General features: G+C 46.6%; 1 protein-coding gene across 1 annotated transcript in view; it reads left to right on the top strand.

Annotated features, from left to right (window-relative positions):
* The first annotated feature begins 4,136 nt into the window (after nt 1-4,136).
* Nucleotides 4,137-10,366, top strand: part of TTF1 (transcription termination factor 1) — a 32,489-nt gene continuing 26,259 nt past the window's right edge. The window contains 2 exon segments of the mRNA XM_047768772.1: nt 4,137-4,190; nt 7,713-7,917. The gene's annotated coding sequence lies outside the window, so the exon portion shown is untranslated.

Below are 10,366 nucleotides of genomic sequence, written 5' to 3'. Positions count from 1 at the left end.
GTCCTGGAACGCACCACCCGGACCCGGGGTGGACACCGGGCGCTGGACCCCCTTCGGAGCGAGGCGCACTCACATCGCGCCGCCCCCTCTTTGCAAGGAGCTCTAAAATCTACATAAGCCCCTCTGGTTCCTGAGAGCGTCTTCTGGGCACCGAGCTGCGGTTTGGAAAAGAAGAGAAAATCAAAACCACCCCTTGAGAAAGAATGGAACGGTCCGTCTCGATGGCGACGGGACGCCAACGGCGCTGGAACGCTTTTGGAGGTTTTACTTTTAGGAAACTTATTGGTGGCCAACATAGAGGTCTTGTTTTCGTAAACAGCTCTGAGAAAAACCCAAGCATCACCACTGGACCGTGTTAAAAGCTACAGAGCTCTAGAATGACTTTACCCTTGACTTTCATTTACCCCGACACCACTCACTGCCCTTCCCGCTTCTCGCTGCGCCACACGCGCTCGCTGCAGCAAAGAGCGCTACGTATTTCCAGACGAAATAGAGATCCGAATTCCAGGTCTAATATGACTGTTACTGCACTGGGTGATCTCAAATTAGTCACCTTCTGGTCCTCAGTGTATTCTTCTGTGAAACGGGTAGGGAGGAAAGTCGAGTTGGACGAAATCTAAGGCATCCCACTCTGAGCAGCAGAATAGAGGGACGTTGAAAAAATACAGATTCACCGAATCAAAATATCTGGAAATGGTTTCTGGGAATCTGCATTTTTAAAAATCTCCTCCCTCCTCTTTGGATTTTTTTTTTTTTTTGTCTTTCATCTTTTGAGGGCCACACCTGCACATATGGAGGTTCCCAGGCTAGGAGTCTAATTGGAGCTGTAGCTGCAGGCCTATGCCAGAGGCACAGCAACACCAGATCTGAGCTGCGTCTGCGACCTACACCGCAGCTGACAGCAACGCCGGATCCTTAACCCACTGAATGAGGCCAGGGATCGAGACTGCAACCTCATGGTTCCTAGTTGGATTCATTTCTGCTGAGCCACGATGGGAACTCCTTTTTTTTTTTTTTTAATATTCAAAGCTACAGCAACTTTGGAAGAAGAGTATAATGAAAGCCCATATAGACTTCAGCTAGATTCCCTGGTATTTAGTGTCTACCACATTCTGTGTGGGTGTGTGTGTGTGTGTGTGTGTGTACATGGATGCACATGTATATATTGCTGAATCATTTTGAAATAACTGCAGACAGTATCATATTTGACCCTAAATATGTGTATCTGCCAAGAACAAGGAACTTGTACAGACCACAGTACTATTATCATGTCTATGATTTTATTATGAGACAATAAAATAGCTCCTGATATGCAGTCCGTAGGCACAGTTGGGAATCTGCACTTTTTAAGAGCTTCCCAGGTGATGGAATGCAGTGTTTTGGGAACAACTAGCCTGGATGATCTCTAGTCTACCTCCTAGTTCCAGCCTTTTGTGGGGTCATTTACCCAATCACCGTCTTCATTAAATGTGCAAATATCAATGAAATAATGCCATTTGCAGCAACATGGATGGACCTAGAGAGTCTCACACTAAGTGAAGTAAGCCAGAAGAGAAAGGCAAATATATGTGATATCGCTTATATGTGGAATCAAAAAAAAAAGGAGTTCACTGGTGGTGCAGCGGGTTAAGCATCCAGCACTGTCACTGCAGCAGCTTGTTGCAAGTTTGGTTCCTGGCCTGGGGACTTCCACATGCTGTGGGTGCAGCCAAAATAAATAGATAAATTTTTAAACATATCAATGAACATATATACAAACAGAAAGAGGCCCACGGACATAGAAAACAAACTTATGGTTGCCAAGGGGGAAGGGGAGTAAGGAGGATGGATTAGGAGTTTGGGATTAACAAATACCCACTACTGTATATCAAATAGATAACCAACAGGGACACACTGTACAGCACAGGGAACTACACTCAATATTTTGTAATAATCTATAAGGGAAAGGAATCTGAAAAAGAAGATAGATAGACGAATCACTTTGCTGTACATCTAAAACTAATACGTCATAAATCACTATACTTCAATTAATTTTTTTAAACATCTGTGCAACTGGTGCCATTTATAATTTTATTTTTGTCTTTTTAGGACCGCACCCGCGGCATATGGAGTTTCCCAGGCTAGGGGTCGAATCAGAGCTACAGCTGCTGGCCTACGCCACAGCCATAGCAACACAGGATCCTTTAACCCACTGAGCAATGCCAGGGATCAAACCCACAACCTCATGGTTCCCAGTTGGATTCATTTCTGCTGTGCCACGTGGGAACTCCTCAATTAAAATTGTTTATTTTTTATTTATTTATTTATTTATTTTATTTATTTTTGTCTTTTTGCTATTTCTTGGGCCACTCCCGCGGCATATGGAGATTCCCAGGCTAGGGGTCTAATTGGAGCTGTAGCCACTAGCCTACGCCACAGCCACAGCAACGCGGGATCCAGCCACGTCTGCAACCTACACCACAGCTCATGGCAACGCTGGATCGTAACCCACTGAGCAAGGCCAGGGACCGAACCTGCAACCTCATGGTTCCTAGTTGGATTCGTTAACCACTGCGCCACAACGGGAACTCCGTCATTAAAATTTTTTAAATAGGGAGTTCCCGTCGTGGCTCAGCAGTTAACAAATCTGACTAGCATCCATGAAGACAAGGTTTGAACCCTGGCTCTGCTCAGTGGGTTAAGGATCCGGCATTGCCTTGAGCTGTGGTGTAGGTTGGAGACGCAGCTCGAATCCCACATTGCTGTGGCTGTGGTGTTGGCTGGCGGCTACAGGTCCGATTTAGTCCCTAGCCTGGGAACCTCCATATGCTGTGGGTGCGGCCCTAAAAAGCAATAAAATCAAATAAATAAAACTTTGAATAAAAAAATGTACAAATTATCCACAAGGCCCTGGGGAAGGGGTTCACCACAGAGCAATCTGCACAGACAACAAACCTGCACTTCAAAGCCTTACATACCAACAGCCAGCACTAAATTTCCCAAGCAAACCAGGCAGACTTCCATCTGCTCATCCAAGAGCAGCCCTTGGGTGGTGATGTGTGTGTGTGTGTGTGTGTGTTATGTATGCTTATGGTTTATCTAGCTGCTTCAATTCCAGACTTCCACAGAAATACAGGTTGTGCACTTTTTAATTAAAGATGCTTGGCAGCTCACACAGAGGGAGCCAGGTGGTATAGAGCAAGGAGCAGGATACTGGAGTAGATCCCAGGTTTGAATCCTAGCTGGAGCCACACAAGTCCCCTGGGACAAGTTACATGAAGCCCTAGTTTTCTTACACACAAGGCAAGGCTGACACTACCTAATAAGGATTCCTGAAACAAGGGGTTGTTATTGGATTAAATGAGAACTCTTGTTGGTGTGATTATGTTTACTATATGCAATAAGGCTAAAAGTTTGAGTGGCATGAACTGGACTGGACTGGACTTAACAGCCTGCTTAAAGCTTTACTTTCAATCATAAGCTAAGTTTCTTCAGGACTCAGTGGAAATGGGAGACTCAATAGATCTTCAAGGCTTCTTTTAGCTCTACCCATTTAACCTTCACCGGCTGACATCACCTACTGCCCTGGCCCTCACTCACTGTGCTCGGCCACCCTGGCCTTCTTTCCGTTCCTCCAACAACCAAGTTCAGGTCCTCTCTATTTGCTCCCAGCCTGGAACACTCTTCCCTGTAGATTTTTTCCCACCCTCTTCATTTGGAAAAACTCAAATGTCACTTGTCCAAGAGCCTTCCCTACTATCCCGCTTAGCACTCACTGTCCCGTCTTTCTCCATCACATTACCCTGTTCCATTTTCCTTGTATGATAATGTTAAATTCTTTTTATGTGTTTGTTCTTTGTCTTCCTCGGGTTAACCACCTCGTTCACCCCTCGACTATGAACGGAACTCAGCCAAAAAACAAACAAAACAAAAAAACAACCTGTTGAATAAACGGAATGCAAGCATGATGTAGCAAGTCAATGGAGGGGCTCTGTCCCACTCTCTTGTTTTTAGGTCTTGCTCTGTTCCACCCCGCACGACCCCAGAAACAAACCGGGAGAAAACAGCGCGGGAGTCACAGCCTGGGGGCCTACGTGTTGCTGTGACAGCGCGATGCCGGACGGGGGCGGGGCCCGGAAGTGACGCACAACGACTTCCTTCTTCAACCCCAGCACTTCCGTATGGCAGGCAGGTGAGGACGCGTTCGGACGGTAGGTGAAAGCGATTTTTACTTGTTCCGGGTTTTTTTTTTTTTTTCCCCGGGCTCGTCTGTAAAGCGAGCGGCGTGTGGCTGCTGTCATCTCGCGGGAGACCCGCCTTTGGCCCAGGGCCCCAGGGATGGGTCGCAGCCGCTCCAGGCCCTTCCACACGGGAACCGAGGCCGGGGTCGAGAGTCGGCCCCTCGTTGGTTCCTGGCTCTCAGCTCCGGAACGCCCACCCCGGAGCAGAGCAAGGTCTCGCTGGCACCGCAAAGCGGGGACGGAATCCGGGACCAGGCTTGGGCACGTCCCTTCAGGCGGGAAGTGGTGTGTTCAGAATAAGTGGGGATGTCAACCATTTGGGAGCCAGATGGAGAGGAAGATCCCAGTCCTTAGGAGGCGGGTTAGGTCACAACCGAGCGAAGTGCAGTCGGAAAGCAGCCGGAGTATTGAGAAACGCTGCCGAACCGGGAGGCGGGACTCAGTTAAGGGATTAGAGGACCGTGATGTCCAAACTTAAACCAGTTTATAGCTCAGAAAGGTAACGTGGAGGGAAAGCATTCCTGGGAGAATGAGATGCTGTTGCAACGTCCCTGAGAACGAAAAGGAGGGCCGTGCTGTATTCTGAGAACAGAAGGAAGGCAGGATGTCTGCAACCCAGAGTCATGAGAAGTGGAGAGGTGGACATGGACCAGACTAGCTCATGAAGAGCGTGGTAGGTCTGTAAGGATTTGGGATTTTATCTTAAAAATAAGAGGGAAACTAAGTGGGAAGTGATTGGTATATTTAAAAGGTTGTGCTCATTTCAAGAAATCAGAAGGAGAAAGCTACGGGGGTATTTACAAAAAGGAAAGAAACTGATGGAAAGTAAAAGAATATTTGAAGGAATTGTCTGCTCTGTTCATTGTTATTAGGAGATCCTGGAAGATGAGCCAGGAAAGTGTCTCTTGAATTTAATCTCTGAAGGTCATAGGCTTTTTTTTTTTTTTTTTAAATCTTTTTTTGGCATTTCTTGGGCCGCTCCCGCGGCATATGGAGGTTCCCAGACTAGGGGTCTAATCGGAGCTGTAGCCACTGGCCTCGCCAGAGCCACAGCAACGCAGGATCCGAGCCACGTCTGCAACCTACACCACAGCTCATGGCAATGCCAGATCCTTAACCCACTGATCAAGGCCAGGGATCGAACCCGCAACCTCATGGTTCCTAGTCGGATTCGTTAACCACTGCGCCACAAGAGGAACTCCAGGTCATAGGCATTTTTTACCAGAGCAGTCTTGGAGGAGTAACAGGATGAAATCTGCAAAGAAGTGGGTTAAGAAGTGGTTGGGGAGTTCTCATTGTGGCTCAGGGGTAAGGAACCCAACTAGATGCTTGAGGATGTGGGTTCAATCCCTCGCTTCACTCAGGCGTTGCCATGAGCTGTGGTATAGGTCGGTAGGTCGCAGACACAGCTCCGGTCCCGGGTTGCTGTGGCTCTGGTGTTGGCTGGCAGCTACAGCTCTCATTTGACTCCTAGCCTGGAATTTCCATATGCCAGGAGTGCGGCACTAAAGAGAAAAGAGAAGAAGTGGTTGGAAGGCAAAGACATGGAGAGAGGAATGTCTCTCTTAAGAAATTTTGTGTGAAGGAGAGGAAAGAGAATAGCTAGATGGGACTTTAGGGTTAGAGGGTGGTGGCATCTTGAAGTTAGAAGCGTCTAGAGATTGTTGGAGGAGTTCCCACTGTGGCCTAGTAGGTTAGGAATCCGACTGCAGCCACTCAGGTCATTGCAAAGTCATAGGTTCCATCCCCGCCTGGCACAGTGTGTTAAAGGATCCGGCACTGCTGCAACTGTGGCCTGTGTCCCTGGCCTGGGAACTTCCATATGCTGTGAGTGTGGCCAAAGAAGAAAGAAAGAAATGTTGGCATGCTGCTAGAAGGGAGCCAGTGCAGAAGGGAGAGGCAGAAGATACAGGAGAGAGTTGGGTTACCCGATGGATCACCGTCTCTCTGAGAAGGAGGAGGCTGGGATCCAGTACACACATGGAGGAAAGGGCCTTTGACAGGAGAAGAAGCACCTCCCTTGCGGTGGCAAAAGGGAGAGAGAAGGGGCAAAGGCAGGCAAAACCGTTAGATTTGGAGGGGAACATATTTCCGGTCTAACGTGTGTGTGAGAGTGTGTGGTCACAGGCGAGATAATCTACTGTAAGAGGGAAGAATGGAATTTTGTGTTCCTGAGCATTGAGACTGGAACTCAGTGTGTCAGGAATAGTGGGCACCTGAGCCGTCAGAAGCAGTGCTGTCCCAAAAAGTGGAATGCATGCCATCTGTGTCATTTAAAGTTTGCTATTAGCCACGTTAAAAAACATGGAAAGTTCATTAAAAAGGAAAAAGAAAAGAAAAGAAAAACAAAGCAAAACAACTCAATACTTTTTAGTGCTTCATAATATTCCACTGTTAGGATGTACCAGAGCTGATTCACTTACTAAAGGGCATCTTGGTTGCTTACAAGTTTCGGCCGCTGTGAATAAAGCTGCTATAAAAATTCAAAAAAAAAAAAAAAAGGAAGGAAAAGGAATTAGGAATGCATCTACTGGAGTTCCCGTCATGGCGCAGTGGTTGATGAATCCGACTAGGAACCATGAGAACCATGAGGTTTCGGGTTTGGTCCCTGCCCTTGCTCAGTGGGTTACGATCCAGCATTGCCGAGAGCTGTGGTGTAGGTTGCAGACGCGGCTCGGATCCCGCGTGGCTGTGGCTCTGGCATAGGCCGGTGGCTACAGCTCCGATTGGATCCCTAGCCTGGGAACCTCCATATGCCACGGGAGTGGCCCAAGAAATGGCAAAAAGACCAAAAAAAAAAAGGAATGCATCTACTTAACAGTGTCCAAATTATTATTGAAACATGAAAGCAGTATCAAAAATTATGCGTGAGATGTTTCTCTGTCTCTGTTCGAAGGCTTTGAAATCCGGTATGTATTTTGTACTTAGAGCCCAGGTCAGCCTCAACAAATTTCAAGTGCTCAGCAGCCTCGTGTAGCTCATGCAGCCACATACTGGACAGTGCAGATCTCGAGGGACGTCACTTAGTTACTGGTCAGTGCTCAACTCCCAGCCGGAGTTAGCAACCAAGTGTTGTGAGTTTTTTCTTCAGCTGTTTTTGGCCTCACTCATGGCAAGTGGACGTTCCCAGGCCAGGAAGCAAACCTGAGCCATAGCAGTGGCAACACTGGATCCTTAACCCGCGGAGCCACCAGGGAACTCCTTCCCAGCTGTTCTTAAGAGTTCAAACGCAGGAGTTCCCAGTGTGGCGCAACGGGATCAGCAGCATCTTGGGAGCTCTGGGAAACAGGTTCAGTCACCGGGCCCAGCACGGCACAGTGGGTTCAGGGTCCCGTGTTGCCACAGCTGCGGCTTAGGTCCCGCCTGCAGCTCAGATTGGTCCCTGGCTCGGGAGCTCCATAGGCCTCTGTGCAGCCAAAAAAGAAAAAAAAAAAAAGAGTTCAAAGGTAGCCGAAGGGAAGGCATTAAGTCATTCTCAAAATATATTTACAGAGCTCCTCCTGAAGCCAGGCTCTTGTGGGTGCTGGGCTGCAGTGGTAGAGGAGAAGACTTAAGTCGGCTGGACCCTCTGAACAGAGCATCCGCCCGCACCTGTCTGCCTGCAGCTGAGGCCTCAGGTCCTGGGTGCGTCTCCCGCATCTCTGGGTGACAGCAGGGAGGAGGGCTTCAACCAAAGCCCGTGGTGCTTCCACAGAAGGTGAGATCCTGGGGCGGGGGATTTGCATGTAGGTATGAACCCACACGTTTGTGAGTCCGCTTCCTTCCAGCTGTACGCTTCTTAGAGCTGCTTTACTACCCTGGAGTAACTAGGTACCTTCTGTAGAAAATGAGCTTAGCATTCCGACCTGAAAGGCCACTGATGCAGAGGTCTCCAGGGTCTGTTAGATGCAGATAGTGGTCAGAATGGCTGGGTGCTACCTTCTGTGCAAGAAAGGAGGGGAAGGAAGGGTAGATTATTTTGATTTATTATTAGTATTATTATTTATATAATTATTTTTATTTTTTTCCATTATGGCTGGTTTACAGTGATCTGTCAGTTTTCTGCTGTACAGCAGGGTGACCCAGTTACACACACATGTATACATTCTATTTTCTCACATTATCAGGCTCCTTCATAAGTGACTAAGTGTAGTTCCCAGTGCTACACAGCAGGATCTCATGCTAATCCATTCCAAAGGCAAGAGTCTGCATCTGTTAACCCCGAGCTCCCCAACCATCCCACTCCCTCCTCCTCCCCCTTGGCAACCACAAGTCTCTTCTCCAAGTCCATGATTTTCTTTTCTCTGGAAAGGTTCATTTGTGCCGTATATTAGATTCCAGATATAAGTGATATGGTATTTGTCTTTCTCTTTCTGACTTACTTCCACTCAGTATGTTGAAGTTCCATCCATGTTGCTGTGAATGGCATTATTTCGTTCTTTTTTATGGCTGAGTAGTATTCCATTGTGTGTGTGTGTGTGTGTGTGTGTGTGTGTGTGTATCACATCTTCCTAATCCAATCCTCTGTCCATGGACATTTGTGTTGTTTCCATGTCTCGGCTATTGTGAATAGTGCTGCAGTGAACATGTGGGTGCATGTGTCTTTTTCAAGGAAAGTTTTGTCTGGATGTATGCCCTAGAGTGGGATTGTGGGGTCATATGGTAGTTCTTGCATAGTTTTCTAAAGTACCTCCATACTGTTCTCCATAGTGGTTGTACCAGCTTCCATTCCCACCAACAGTGTAGGAGGGTTCCCTTTTCTCCACACCCCTTCCAGTATTTGTTATTTGTGGACTATTAATGATGGCCATTCTGAATGGTGTAAGGTGATATCTCATGGTAGTTTTGATTTGCATTTCTCTAATAATCAGTGATGTTGAGCATTTTTTCATGTGCTGTTGGCCATCTGTATATCTTCTTTGGAGAAATGTCTATTCAGGTCTTTTGCCCATTTTTCCATTGGGTTGTTGGCATTTTTGCTGTTGAGTTGTATAAGTTGCTTGTATATTTTAGAGATTAAGCCTTTGTCAGTTGCATCATTGGGAAACTGTTTTCTCCCATTCTGTAAGTTGTCTTTTGTTTTCTTTTTGGTTTCCTTTGCTGTACAAAAGCTTGTCAGTTTGATGAGGTCCCATTGGTTTATTTTTGCTTTTATTTCTGTTGCTTTGGGAGACTGACCTGAGAAAACATTGTAAGGTTGATGTCAGAGAATGTTTTGCCTGTGTTCTCTTCCAGGAGTTTGATGGTGTCTTGTCTTATATTTAAGTCTTTAAGCCATTTGAGTCTATTTTCGTGCCTGCTGTGAGGGCGTGTTCTAGTTTCATTGCTTTGCATGCAGCTAGTCCAGGTTTTCCCAGCAGTACTTGCTGAAAAGACTGTCTTTTTCCCATTTTATGTTCTTGCTTCCTTTGTCAAAGATTAATTGACCATAGGTGGCTGTGTTTATTTCTGGGTTCTCTATTCTGTTCCATTGGTCTGTCTGTCTGTTTTGATACCAGTACCACACTGTTTTGATGACTGTGGCTTTGTGATATTGTTTGAAGTCTGAAAGAGTTATGCCCCCTGCTTGGTTTTTGTTTCTCAGGATTGCTTTGGCGATTCTGGGTCTTTTGTGGTTCCGTGTGTGTGTGTGTGTGTGTGTGGTGTGTGTGTGTGTGTGTGTGTATCAGTTCCATTGGTCTATATGTCTGTTTTGGTACCAGTACCACACTGTCTTGATTACTCTGGCTTTGTAATATTGCCTGAAATCTAGGAGAGTTATACCTCCTGCCTGGTTTTTGTTCCTCAGAATTGCTTTGGGCAATTCTGTGTCTTCTGTGGTTTATTTTGATGTTTGAACCCCATAAATGTATTACTTAGTCCAAGAGAAATAAAATTGTGGAGTTCCCTTGTGGTGCAGTGGGTTAAGGATCTGGTCACTGCTATGACAAAAGTTTCTGGCCCAGGAGCTTCTAAATACCTTGGATACATCCAGAATTTAAAAAAAAAAGAGAGAGAGAGAGAAATAAAGTCTTAAAAATTGAAACCCATTATTGCCGAGACCAGCTCCTCAGGTGAGGGCTGAAGAATGGGAGCTGCGAAACTTAAGAAAAAGTTAACATAAAACAAGACACAGAGACAGTTATCTTAATTAAAGGTGGGAACAGGGGTGGGGCTCTCGGGGGTGG

This window comes from Phacochoerus africanus, chromosome 2, assembly GCF_016906955.1.
Source record: "Phacochoerus africanus isolate WHEZ1 chromosome 2, ROS_Pafr_v1, whole genome shotgun sequence".
Classification (NCBI taxonomy): domain Eukaryota; kingdom Metazoa; phylum Chordata; class Mammalia; order Artiodactyla; family Suidae; genus Phacochoerus; species Phacochoerus africanus.
Note: the sequence above shows the minus strand (reverse complement) of the source record. Positions and strands in the feature narration are given on the sequence as shown.